Here is a 14,745-nt window from a genome sequence, read left to right as displayed (position 1 = left end):
GCCAGGATTAGAACCGACACCCATATGGGATCCCAGACTTGCAAGGTGAGGACTTTAGCTGCTATGCTACCACAGCAGGCCCTATGCTATATTTTTAGTACAGTTGCACTTTGACTGCAAACCATCACATGAGTTCAGGTATGGAACTTTCTACTTGTGTCATGCTAGCACTGGAAAAATCTGATATTTTGGAGCATTTTTGATACAGGATGCTCAACCTATACACTTAGTTTTTTTTTTTTAATCCACAAGCAGTTTTGGAACATTTTCCGTAGCACATAAAGAAATCCCATATTCACTGGCATCCATGGTCATCAACCCTCACGACGCCTCCAGCCCTAAAAAACCACCACCAATATACTTTCTGACCTTACAGAATTCCCTACTCCGGATATTTTATGGGTATTTTCCATACTGTTTTTCTGCATTAAAATTATTTTTAAAGAAATTTGTATTAAAACTTATAATTTTATTAAAAGATTTATTAAAGTTACTGTTTTAAAAATGATTTATTTCCATTTTATTTACTAGTGAGAAAGAAAAAGGGACAACTAGAGACAGGCCTTGCATTCAGTCTTCACTGCTCAAATGCCCACAACAGCCAGACCAGGGCTCAGCCCAAGCCTGGAACTCTTCATTCTCCAAATGCCTGCACTCTTTGGTTGGTTCTAAATGTTACTTATGGAGTGGCTGTAGTCACACAGCAAGGTAAGCTGCCTCTTGAGATTCCTGTCTCCGTGTGCTAGCACCTAGTTGCACACCCTCAGCTTCTGGAAGGCAGCAGATGATGCTTCGAATACTTCCCTACTGCACACACAGGAAACTGAGACGGAATTCCAGGTTCCTGGTTTTGGCCTGTCTCAGGCCTGGCTGTTGTGAACATCAAAGTGGTCAAATAGCAGATGGAAGAGCTCTGTCTCTGACCCTCGCTCTCTTTCTGTGGCTCTGTTTTCAAGTAACTAAAAAGAAACCTAAATTATTGTATTTTATGTTTTTTCAATAGTGCTAAATACAAACTAGAAGAGTTACACTTGATCTTAGCCAAAAGGCCGAGAAGCGATTACGAACTAGAAGAGTTAACATCAGCCATATGAGCCTTAGAAAGTTTCTACTTCTCTGACATCCATCCTTCCCTTGTTGACATTGAACCTATGGATATGCCTCACTGGCTGTATTACCCTTTCAGAGCTGTTAAACAATGACTAACCCAAGGCCAGCAGGCTGGCTTCCAGTACAGAGGGCTCCAAATCTAAGCTGTGGTTTTTGACTCAGCTCATATATCTCCAAAATAGGAGGAACAAGCAGTAAAAATAAAATTACTTACTCAGATTACCCTTGAGAAATATGGCATAATATCTAAATATTTCATATTAACTAAAATATCCTTTTAGAATCAGGAATTCTGAAAAATCTTCCTTGGTCTCACCAATTAAATTACCTAGATTTCTGGCAACAGGTTCACTTACTGGAAACCACCGCTTCATCCTGCTTGTCATAGTAATTAGTTATAATGACTTCTAATGGGTGCCTGGGTTCTTTCCCAACTTACTTAAGAACCACAGCACTTAAATCACCTCATTCATTGTTCTGGTTGTCTATTGTTGCCTGATAAACCACTCCAAAGCTTATGGATTTCAAATGGCAGCAGCCATTGTTACGCTTCTGTGATGCCTTCTGAAAGCTCAAAAGTTCCAACTGGATGGTTCTGACTTAGGGTCTCTGCACAGCTGCAGAGACATGGGGCTGATGGAGAGAGTTCAAGATGGCTCGCCACTTCTCTGCCTCAGAGCCTCTCACATGGTAGGTTTCTATGGCAGGGTCAGTGCTTCCTCACAGCATGGTAGTCTTAGGGTCATGAAGCTGGTTAGACAGTGGTAGCGCAAGGCCCCAGCCCAGCACAGAGACAAGCAGGGAGCACTTGCAGTAACTGTCATGATCTAGCCAGGAGATGAAGCCAGAGCATCACTCCTGACTAAGGTCTGATGCAGGTCCAAAAGGAGGGGCAGCAGAATTTACCTGTTCAAGGGAGGAAGGACTTTGCAGACGTGTTTAAGAAGTGTTTAAAACTACTATCTGCACGGAAGACTTTTTGTTTGTTTGTTTCTTTTGGTTTATGTGACAATGATTTCCATGATAGACTGTATTTCTCTCTTTATGTCTTCCTGGTTTGTTTTCCCCTCTTTTTTGATCTCTTTTCATAAGCTAAGCATTTCGGCTTTAAATATCTTGTATGGTACCTATTTGTTCTGTAAATAGACTAATCTTGAACTAGACCCAAATATTTCTAGCTGCTCTGGTCTACTCTACCTACTTCCTGTTTGGTTGACTTTTATTTCCTGTACTCTGTCAAAGGGCTTTGTCAAAGTGGTAAACTTCCATTATGACCTAGCTACTGTGTTCTATTTCTGAATCCACCAGTGGTCTTAAACAAAGAAGTGAAAATTGAAACATGATGCCTTAACACTGACAGAATTAAACACTATGTTTAAGGAAGTACATGCATTAGTTGAGATCACTCACCAGGAGCTCAGACCTTGGTTGGTTCATCTTCCCAAAGATGGACAGTTCTGGACTATTGCTTGGACCACTGAAAATCTGTCCCCAATGATTTTATTGCCAAGTGATCACAGGTAGGGTTAGCAGGCTCTCTTTTAGGGTTGCAAATAACAGTGACCTAAACTGGTTTAAGCTGTAAAGAAATATTTATTATATAACAAGAAGTCCAAGGTAGAATGCTACCAACCCAGCAGCTAGCCATATCATAAAACTCAGATAACTCCTAGATTTTTCTTGTCTAACATCTTTAGAATGTTGACTTTATTTTTAGCCTCTATAGTTTACTTGTCACATGTATACACAGCAAGGTTCATTGAATTCCTACTTTTTTTTTTTTTTTTAAAGATTTACTCTTTCAGTTATTTGACAGACACAGAGAAAGAGCAATCTTCCATCTGCTGGTTCACTCCCCAAATGCCTGCAACAGTCAGGGTTGGGCCAGACCAAAACCAGGATCCAGGAACTCGGGCTGGGCTTCCTATGTGGGTAGCAGGAATTTAAGCTATCACCTGCTGCCTCCCAGCACATATGTTAGCAGAAAGCTGTGTTAGAAACAGAGGGGGCAACTGGAACTTCAGTAACCAAGTGATGTCTTTAACCATTGCACCAAATATTCACCTCTGTACGTCTGTCTTTATGAGTGAAGTTAGCATTCTTGTGCTGCTATAGGAGGATGTCTGAGACTGGGTAACTTACAAATAAAACAAATCTGGATTTAAGGGGCCAGCATCTGATGGGAGCCTTCCTGCTTCATCATCCCATGTCAGAAGGCAGAAGGGTAGAGTAAAGAAATCTACCGTGCTTGCTTGAGCCCTTCCATAAAGTCTCTAGTCCAGTCCGTAAGCACTCTGCTCTTATGGCTTAATCTCTCTTCTAAAGGTTTTGCCTCTTAATGTTCTCAGATTGGGAATTTGATTTCCAACACATGAATTTGGGGAAGCACTTTCAAACTATAGCAAAAATGTATTCCAGAAGCTTCTAGCAAATTTCCCCACACAGAATTTTCTATCATTTGTTCCTTCCTAAAACAGTCTCTGGCTCAGGAGTGTGAGCAGGATGATTAATTTAGAGAAGCACAAGGTATCATCTGTAACAGGACGGATTACCACACCAAAGCCAAGGTTTTGTCACAAAGCAGGAAGAGGAGACACTGACAATGGGTTTTGTAACATTTGAGTTTACTCAAATACAAAAGAAGAGTCTCCTCTCCCAGAAACCCTAGCTCACTGAATGGCACCACGGTTAACCTGAATGCAACTGTCCAAACCAAAAACCCAATAATCTTTGTTATGTGACTCCAAGTATCTACCTCCCAATGCATTGCCTTACTTGGGACACTCAAAAACTCTCTCCCCTCCATTGTGCCCACAGGTGGCTTTCCTCTCATCTTGCTCTTGTCCCAATTTGTTTCTTACCTTGTTCAGAGGATGCCCTTTCTTTTCGGACTATTATGAGGTTCTTATTAGAGCTCAGATCCCAAGAAAATGGAGTTAAACACCATGTGTACAGTCCTCTCTCTCCAATATGTGCTGATTACTTGGAGAACTTTGTCCAGTGGCTCAGCAGTATGAAAAAGTTCTGGTGAGAGACACAAGATAGAAATGAAAGAGCAAAGACATCAACGGAACTGGAGTGATACTGTTGCAGCCATCACCCTGATGGCTTGAAGCTGCAGTAGGGGAAGATCAAGCAACTGTATTTCTGAGATTTGGTGAGATCTGAGCACAAGCAGTCCTTTCAGAGGCACATGGACCAGAGTGTGATACGGGGCTGGACAGAAGGGGAGGTCTTGTGGGTTCAATAAAGGGAAAGGAGGCCCATGTTCCACTGCATTCTGCCCCCTTGCTTCAGCACTAGTTTTCTTGTATGGGTATGGCAGGTCAATGTCCCTACTAGACTGGAAAGTCCTTGATGCTGGGGTATAAATCCTTTTTTTTTTTAAAGATTTATTTTCATTGGAAAGGCAGCTACAAAGAGAAGGAGCTACAAAGGTTTTCTGTCTGCTGATTCACTCCCCAAAGGCTGCAACATCCTGAACTGATCCAAACCCAGGAACTAACAGCTTCGTCCAGGTCTCCCACTTGGGTGCAGGGTCCTTTACTGCTTTCCCAGGCCACAGGCAGGGAGTTGGATAGAAAGTGGAACAGCCGGGACATGAACCGGTGCTCATATAAGATCCTGACACTTGCAAGGGGGAGGATTAGCTGATTGAACCATTGCATCAGGCCCATAATTTCTCCTTTCATTCCTACTACTTTGCGTGGCGTTTGGCATGCAGTAAATACTTAACCCTTGACTAATTCAACAAATACCTTAAAAAAAGATTTATTTTTATTTATTTGAAAGGTAGAAACACAGAGAGATGGATCAATCTTCCATCTGCTGCTTCACTCCCCAAATGGCCGTAACAGCTGGAGCTGCGCTGGTCTGAAGCCAGAAGCTAGGAGTTTTAAGTCTCCCATACAGGTATGGGGTTCCAAGCACTTGGGTCATCCTCCATTGCTTTCCCAGGCCACAAGCAGGGAGCTGGAAGAGAAATGGAGCATGTGGGACATGAACCCATAGAGGATACCAACATTTGAAGATAGAGGAATAGCTGGATTAGTCATTGTGCCAGCCCCCCTACAGCTTGCTTTCATGATATTAATCTGTGATTTTGCCACTTGTCTTCATACAGTCATCAAATAAGCATAATTACCATATTGGGCGGGAGTTTTGCCTAAAGGAGTTTTTTCCCCCCCTTAATGGTATCTAATGTCCAGCGGTGATATATTTTCACTCTTGATACTGAAGTGATTTAATGTGTAATAATTTATACTTTATTTGATATTTACTAAGCATCTCAAATATCCAAGAGTTTATTAGTTACTCTGGGGTGGAAAACCTGGATAAGACCCAATGAATGCTTTTGATTTAAAAGGTAAAAATACTGACCGCTGACATAAAAAACTTTTGGGAAAACAGCATGAGTCCAAAGTTACAGAGCCTGTAATGATATTAACCTTAGTATATCAATTAACTCTTTCATTGGTGGGATTAAGGTTACTAGTTAGTTAATGAAGAATTTATATTACTGTATGTGTAAGGTCACGATCATATAGGAAAAGACCCCCCAACTAAGAGTTTCTCACAGTATGATAAGTCAGCTCAGCGCAACAAACCAGTTGAATGAATGAACTTACACAGTTTCCTCTGGTGTAAAATGAGTTGGACTAAATGACCTACAGAGTTCTTTCTGACCTTAAATGTTAATTGTCACCTGCTGAGACACATCAAAGACACCATATGACTCTAAGGTGAAGATGACTTTGTTGCCAGTTCTGGAAAATGCGAATACTAAATCTGAAAAAAGTGTTGTATCTCAAGTTCTTGAAGCATCAGTTACTTAAAGCACTGTTAAAGATGAAAGAAACCAAGGTAGTTCACTGTGTCATCCTTCCAAACAGTGTTGTTCATACTTAGCATATAATAAAGCAAAGCCTACACCCTGTGGATTGGGAAGCTATATGAGAAGGGTATTTTACAACTTTGTTTGGAGTTCTCATGTACTAAGATGTCACATCTCCTGTGTGTGCTCACTAACCTTTGTTTCAATTCCTCATGAAACAGATGAGTGGGGCAGATTTCCCAGAGCTGTAGTTTTTATTGTAGGGACTGTCCCTTCCCCCTGGAGTCTGCTTTAAAACAAGATGGCATGTGCAACTCAAGTCGGGCAACAGGAAGAAAACTGATGATAAGGATTGTGCCTGCTTCCACACTCTAAACAATTTTCAATTTCTGAAGCCAACCTACATATGAGCCCACTTTAAAAAGTTTATGGGAAAGAAAAATTAAAAGATAAGTTTATTTTGGTGCCCCCAAATTTGAAATCCTTTCATCATTTTATCATAATATGCCATTTCCATGAACTTACTAAAGATATCCTCCCCCACCAATCTTACAGTTCCATTTTCCAGCTATATCAGCACATTTCTTTTTTTCCCTTTACCCATTTTTTTTAATTATCTTTGACAATCTTTACATAGTTAATTAGGGTAAAAAGGTTCAAGGGCTACAGGAAAGTAGGAAAGACTATTATTTCCATATTGTTTCCTTCTTGTATCTGAAGTAAAGGGGGATATTGAGGGAGAAGCCCCACCCAGTTTCCCACCCTCCCCAGGTCCTGATGTGGGGTATGCTCTGAGATTCTTGCTCAAGTGGTTTTGATAGTTCAGCAGTTATGAATCACTGCCAATCTTGCCACTCCAAGCACTATGAGGTCATTGAAGAATCCACTGATTGACATAGTCCATCTTAGAGTCTCTGTTTGCCCAATTTTTCACTGCCAACATATAGCTGAGGTGGTTGGTTGACTTGTTCTGTCCTCTGTCTTTTCATAGTTAGGGTTCTGAGACCAGCAGTTCAATTGGGGAGATCCCAAAAGAAACTTTACCTGAGGTGTTCTCAGACCAGATTCTTGTATGTACTAGCAAGTACAGGGCCTAGTACAGTCCATCGCCCTGATCAGCTGGTTGTTGCATTGCTGGGTTGGTTCTGTTTTCAACCCTGACTTTGACTGGAACCAATGGGTGTTGCAGTCCAGCCTGATTCTGCCCAGCACACACTCGGCCCTCACATAAACCAGTGGGAGCTGCAGCCTAGTTAGAGCAACCCACAATAACCCCCACCAGGCCCGCCTCCTACCCTCTTTCCCGTGCTTGCCAGTATGAGCACATTTCCATACTAGAAATTTGGAGCTTTTCATTTCATGGTTTGCTGTGTAACTCTGTCTTAGAGAATGTATAGATATTAAAAAACAAACAAACAAACAAATAAAAAAACCTCTTAGTGGAGGCTCTACCTGCTACCAGTATGGTTTGGCTCAAACTGAGCTTCCATTATAACTCTGAGAGTTTCTCTGCCTATGAGATAAACCACCGTTCCATTTTAACCCTTTTAACCCTTCCATTAGCCATCTAGCTTTATTTCCCTGTATGTCTTCGAAAAGTTTATGAAAAATGCATCTTATGGAAAAATTATGTATGAATTTCCAAAAATGTTTCACACCAAAATAAGCTTACCTTAAACCTAGAACACAACTCCCTTTAATGTAGCAACACAAAATATTTGTTTGTTGTATTTACATACAAGGGGCACAAATATTGTATAATACAAAGGAAAATTTTTATTCAAAAATTTTTTAAAGTAGGAAAACCACAACACTGCAGCTTACCAAGACAGCACATGAGGGCCAGGTGGCATCTGCATCACAGGTGCAAACATCTGGCACTTTGTTATGTTTTTTAGCAAGGTTATGCCTGAGCATTTGAATATTGAAGTCAATCTATTCACAAACATTTTATTTTAGGGTTTTGGATTTAAAGTTACAAAGGTAGTACGCAGTTTTCATATTCCACTCACCCAGTTTCAATTTCCTTTAATATTGCATTTCTAGGGCCTGGCGGCGTGGCCTAGCAGCTAAAGTCCTTGCCTTGAACACTCTGGGATCCCATATGGGTGCCGGTTCTAATCCAGCAGCTCCACTTCCCATCCAGCTCCCTGCCTGTGGCCCGGGAAAGCAGTCGAGGATGGCCCAAAGCTTTGGGACCCTGCATCTGTGTGGGAGACCTGGAAGAAGTTTCTGGATCCTGGCTTTGGATCGGCATGGCATCGGCCGTTGTGCTCACTTGGGGAGTGAATCATCAGATCGACGATCTTCCTCTCTGTCTCTCCTCTCTGTATATCTGACTTTCCAAAAATAAAATAAATCTTTAAAAAAAATAGTGCATTTCTAGGGAACATATGTCAAAACTAGGAAACATTAATATACAACCATTAACTAAACCCCAGATTTTACTAGGATCTTACTATATTCTTCATTTTTATCATTAACTTGTAAAACTTTCACATTATTATATGCAAAAGAAAAAAATTTCAAGTCTGCAACATGGATGGTTCAAATCAAGCCACTGGCATTTTTATTTCCTTATCTTTTCTTTATGTTTGGAACCCATGAGCTTATCCCTTGCAGTTCTTCATAGTCTTTAATTCATTGTTGTGAACAGTAGTTACTCCATGGTGTAGTGGAACAGAACTTACTATTGAAGTCAATATTCTATTTCTAGAAACTGCTTTTTATTTTTCCTTGATATCGCTGTTAGAATATTACTGCTTGCAAACATATAGGTGAGGTAGATTACATTTATAAATTTTTCTTTAGGCTGGTAAAGGAGCTCCTACAAATATGTGTTGTAAAGCAGTGGGTGGTAATTTGGTAAGGCAGAGGACCACTGCTCTAAAGAATATGACTTACAGCAACCATGAAGTCACAGTCCTTCAAAAAACAAACATCTGATTAGGAAATGGATGTGTCCTTGGTCTAGGATCCCAGAAAAATATGAAAAACGAAGAGATAAAAAGTGATGTTTCTCCATAAGATATTTTTATTACTAAAAGAACAGCAGGGGGTTAAAAAAACTTATCATTAAGTAGATGTAGTTACAAAGTTCTAGCATAAAATCAAATGTTTTAGCCTATCACAGGCTTAGCGGAGCTATCCAAACTCAAAGTGCACAATATACTGGATGCTAAAGATGAGACAGGGTGGGTCATTCAACAATCCAAGCAACCTTAAGGGGCAAAGATATTGGCCTTTTGTCAGGAAAATTAATTCAACTAATACTGAACATTGGCTACGTGGTCACCACTGGAATGAATCTTTGAAGTATTTGAGTAGTTTAGCTTAGCAGGCAAACCAGGCACGTGGCCAGCTACCTGCAGTTAGACCTGATGAGCAGGGCAAAGATAACACCCTGGCTAGAAAGCAGTGGCCCACCTGGTCTCAGCAATCTACCTGCATGATTGGACACTTTGTTCCCTCGCCAAAGTCTTATGTCAATGGTACCAAGAGACTGGATACTTAACCAATTATCATGTTTCCAGTCGGGGACTTTGGGAAGTGATTGGAATAAATGGGACTGTTAGGGTGGAGCCCCGTGATGAAATCCTGATATCTCTGTAAGTGCCCACACAGGCACAGACACACACCCTCCCAATGCCCTGCCCCCTTGGAATTCTGCCAGCAAGAATGCCATCACTAGAAATCAAAGCAATGGAGGCGGCCTGATTTTGGACTGTGAACCTTCAGAACTTTGTGCCAAAGAAATTTCTCTTTTCTTTATAAAATCAGGCTTCCTCACATAGCTCAAAAAGCTGATTGACACAGTAGGAACAAAACAAATGAAGAAATGTGTTTTTGGGAAGCAGTGAGGTAAACAGTATTGGGCTTCAAGGTGAGGCCGTGCAGGTGTGTGACGCTGGTAGAGAAAGGTATTAAGAAGTCCTTCTAGATGTGGATTGAGTTCCTGCCTCTTAGATTCAGCTCATCCCTAAAAGGAATGCACTACAGCATTCCTTTTACAGTACTCTGTATCTCCTTGCTTCTCCCTCTGTCTCACTGCCTCTAAAAAAAAAAAAAAAAACACAGACAAAACAAAACAAAACAAAAAAACAAACAACTTCCCAAACACCTTTTTAAAAATTGAGGCATAATTTTTTTTAAAAAGATTTATTTATTTTTATTGGAAAGTCAGATTTTCAGAGAGAAGACAGAGACACAGCTCTTCCATTCACTGGTTCACTTTCCAAGTGGCCACAATGGCCAATCCAAAGCTAGGAGCCAGGAGTTTCTTCTGGGTCTCCCACTTGAGTGCAGGGTCCCAAGGCTTTGGGCTGTCCTCTACTGCTTTTTCCAGGCCACAGACAAGGAGTTGGATGGAAAGTGGAGCAACCGGGATACGAACTGGCATTCATATGAGATCCTGGTGCATGCAAGCTAAGAACTTTAGCCACTAGGCTACCATGCTGGGCCTGAGGCATAATATTCATAAAATGAACAAGTCTTTATACACTCTAGGAATTCAAGCATTATTAATAAATGTAATTCATGTCAAAGACAAAGCCAGACACTAGTTACAAGTGGTAAGACATATCCTATTCAAAACTACTTAATAGGGAAGAGGGCCCAAGGTAAATGGAATTCAACCTTGATTTGTGCAGAGATGACTAGGCATTTTTAACAGAGAACATGGGAGTATGAAGGAGGAATACACATCCAGAAAAGCAGAAATTTGTAAAAGGTGGTAAGGACATGGGTCATCTTCCACTACTTTCCCAGGTGCATTAGCAGCCAGCTGGATTAAAAGTGAACAGCTGGGAATCAAATTGGAGTCCATATGGAATGCCATCACCCAAGTGGAAGCTTAACCTATAATTTCACAGTACAGGTCTCATGGATCATCTTGAAGAAATAGGGAGAGGCTGGCATTGTAGCACATTGAGCTAAGCTGATATCAGCATCCTACACAGGCAGTGGTTACAGTCCTGGCAGTTTCACTTCCAATCCAGCTCCTGCTAACACACCTGGGAAAGCAGCAGCTCAAGGCCTTGTCACCCTGCACCCACAAAGAAAGAAAAGAAAGTGGGAATGAAGGACAACTGGAGAGAAATAGAATCTGATTAGGGTACATTAAAAATTTTTTTGTAAAGATTTATTTATTTCAGAGGCTGAATTAGAGAAAGAAAAAAAGATTGAGAGAGATCTTCTCTTTACTAGCTCATTCCCTAAGCAGCTGCAATAATTGGAACCAGGTCATTCCAAAGCCAGAAGCCAGGAGCTTCCTCTGGGTATCCCATGTGGGTAGCAGAGTCACAGGTGGTTCAGACAAGATAAGATAAATATCTGAACAAGGACAAGCTAAAATGTTGAAGGGATGGATTCGCATTTGAAATGGCGATAACATGTTCTGGGGTGATGTGGCATGGTGAGAGAACCATATGTGGTTCTTAGGGTTTCTAGACTGAGTCCAGGTAAATGGGAGGCAGAGTCAACCAGGGAGAGGTGTTAGGTAGGTGGAATGTGGGATGCATATGGCTACCACTGCAGGTGTCCAGCACACAACTGGATATATAGGTCTGAAGCCCAGGAAATTAACCAGGCTCAATGGCCCAGGATGAGAATGGTTAAGATCACCTGGGAAGTTATGTGCAGCTTTATTCATTCTTCTCACTCATTTCCATTCAGACTTAAATTTCCCTAGTTCTAGAGCTAGCATTGTAGGAAAGCCACTGCCTGCGACAGCAGCATCCTATATGGGCACAGGTTCGAAATCTAGTTTCTCTACTAACCAGCTTCCCTTTAATGCACCTGGGAAAGCAGTGGAAGACGGCCCAAGTATTTGGGCTCCTGAATCTATGTGGTAGGTCAGGAAGAAACTCTGGGTTCCTGGCTTTGGCCTTGTACAACTCCAGCCATGGTAGCCATATGGGGAGTGAACCAGTGAATGGAAGATCTCTGTCTCTCCCTCTAACTCTTTGAAAGAAATAAAAATACTTTTCTTATTCATATTCCTTTTCAGTGTTATGTTGCTTATTAATTTCCTTGAGCAAAATCCATGTCAGAAATACTATGATGGCTGGTATGATCTCAAGTGGACATTCAGGACAATCACATATATGTTCTCAAGTTCCATTCCAGAATGCCGTTTTCAGTGTCTCCTCTTTCCTACAACGAGAGATGAGCTGATCTGAAGCTGGGAACCAAGAGTTGTTATATGTCTTCCATATGGTGCAGGGTCCCAAGCACTTGAGCCATCCTCTGCTGCTTTCCCAGGCCACAAGCAGGGAGCTGGATGGGAAGTAGAGTAGCTGGGACACAAATGGGCACCCATAAGGGATGCTGGCACCACAGGGTAGAGAATTAGCCCACTGTGCTACCACACCACCCCCAGTAAGTAAAAATTAAATGCAGGAGTTACCCCCTTTATGTCTTGTCCATCCCACCCATATCCAAAGCATCTGCAAGTTCTTCTAATTCTGTCTCCAAAATATCTTACATCTGACTTCTTTCCACCATGTAATCTGCTATAGCATTAGTCCAAATTTCACTTCTCAGATCACTGCCTCCTAACTCTTCTGCCTTTACTCTTCTCCCTAGTCAATGCCACTAATAACTAATACTTCTGTCAGAGTAAACATCCTACACACTGTCATTCAATTACTTGCTTAAAACTGTCCAGTAATTTTCAATGTGCTACAAAAATAAAATGCACCCTCTGCAGCATGGCTTACAAGGCCCGCCAGGATCCAGTCCCTACTGATCTCCTTGGTGTCCTTCCATTTCCTCTAGGTCTCTGGGCTACCTTTCAGTGTCCCCAGGGAACGCTCAGCTGCTTCAGGGAGTTGGTGCTGGCTGCTCCTCTGTTCTTTACTTCTTGCTGGAGGTGTCTCTAACTACATGGTCCTCAGCTCAACTCTCACTTCTTAGAGCATCCTTCTCGTAGTCGCTTCCCAACCTGTTATTTTTTTATAGCAATAAAATGACAAGCTATTTAATAACAGGATTTGAAATGACCTTATTTGCTCACATGCTTAATGTTTTCCATGTAGAATACAGCTGCATGTAGACACATTTTTTCTTATTAATGTATACATATCTACAAAAATGGAAAACCATTGGCTACCAAGGGCTGTTGGGATATTTATGTCATTCACAGGCCATACAAAACTATCCACTTAAAAATTAGCCTGCCACATTTATTGAATTAGAGCGCTGCCTGCAGTTGCCTTGGCAGGACTAGACTGAATGATTTCAGGAGCCTTACTTACTCTTACTCTGTCTACTGACCTCATGTTTCCTACCCTTGACCTAGAACAGCTTGCACAGAACAGCTGGCATAGAGTGGGCATTTATTTAACTGAATGAAAGCGTCAAAGGCTTTCAGCCCATGAAAAAAAATATCACATGCTATTCTTCTCTATAACCCCCAACAATAAGCTGCATCGTACTTTTTTCCCCTGCATGATTCCTAAAAAATAAAGATGTCAGAATCACTACTTATATTTGTCGTTCATTTTAGCCCATTCTTCATGCTTTTTCCTAAATAGATGTATCCTACACAAATGAAATACTTTCCTTTTTCAGATATGAACTAACTCTTTGGAGAGAAATATCAACTAATTTAATAAGTAACAAAAAGGATACGGAAAAAAATGTTTAACAGAGATCCATCAGTTAGTCAAGTGGCACATGAAAACAGCCTACAAGTAAATATAAACATGTTTGTATTGGAAAGCTTTAAATAAGCAAATGTGTGGGAAAATAATAGATAAATTAATTCAAAATTTGCTAGCCATCTGAACTTCCTGAGGTGCAGTTTGTGCTGCCATACATGAGACTGTCTTTAGACTCCTCGGGGCCCTGCAACTGGGAGAGCCCTCTGTTAGGTTCTGAGCTCTTCAGTAAACAAACATTATTAAGTCAGTTCAACAAGCCAAAAAACCCACCTCTTTTTGTAGGTAAAATATAAACAAACACATGGTGAAATATTTCCATCTGTCCTTCACTCACCCTCCTGGAATTTTTTTTAAAAGATTAATTGATTTGAAAAGCATCCTGGCACACAGCAGATATTAGACTAAGTGCCCTGCTCCCTAAATCCATGTGGGAGACCCAAATGTCGTTCCTGTCTCCTGGCTCCAGCTTGACTAGCCCTGGCTGTAGTGGGCATCCGAGGAATGAACCAGTGAATGGGCAATCTGCCACTACTGCTCTGCCTTCAGTCAACATTAAAAAATTTTTTTCTGCTGCTAAAAAGCTCAAAGAATACTGCCACTCCCACTTAGCAATTCCTTTAGAAAAAATGAAACCGTAAATGATTTGCCTCTTGTTGAAATGCATGATACACTGTTTTGAAAAGCTAAATCAGCCCCTGGTAGGCTGGGATGTTTTTCGAAGAAGAGAAGGAGGCAGAGAGTTCTCCTTCTCAAAGAGTCCCTGAAGTCAAGTCTGGTCCAGGAACTCCATTCTGGTCTCCCACACAGGTTTGCCAGTGTTTCTTTGAAATGCGCCAATCAAACAGGATGGCACTCCCATTTGCTCCACATTCTATTCAGAAAGAGATGAGGAAGAGTATAGTACTTCATAGTAGCACAACCTGGGAGTTTAAATCCTCTTAACGGTTTAAGGCTTATTCTTTCCCAGCATTCTGAATTAGAACACAAGGCACTGTTCTTCATTTTTTCTGAACTCAGATAATTTTTTTTTTAAGTTTTGCCTCAGATAATATGAGGGGATGATGCCGGACGGATGCTGTAAACAAAACATCTGACACTGCAGGTGCTTGGCAAACAAAGGGAACCAAGTCACACCAG

General features: G+C 41.2%; 1 pseudogene; it reads right to left on the bottom strand.

Annotated features, from left to right (window-relative positions):
* Nucleotides 1–882: 882 nt before the first annotated feature.
* Nucleotides 883–1,061, bottom strand: LOC121165510 (annotated as a pseudogene).
* Between the last annotated feature and the right edge of the window lie 13,684 nt (nt 1,062–14,745).

Source organism: Ochotona curzoniae, unplaced genomic scaffold, assembly GCF_017591425.1.
Source record: "Ochotona curzoniae isolate NIBS_2020 unplaced genomic scaffold, NIBS_Ocur_1.0 contig_883, whole genome shotgun sequence".
Classification (NCBI taxonomy): Eukaryota; Metazoa; Chordata; class Mammalia; order Lagomorpha; family Ochotonidae; genus Ochotona; species Ochotona curzoniae.
Note: the sequence above shows the minus strand (reverse complement) of the source record. Positions and strands in the feature narration are given on the sequence as shown.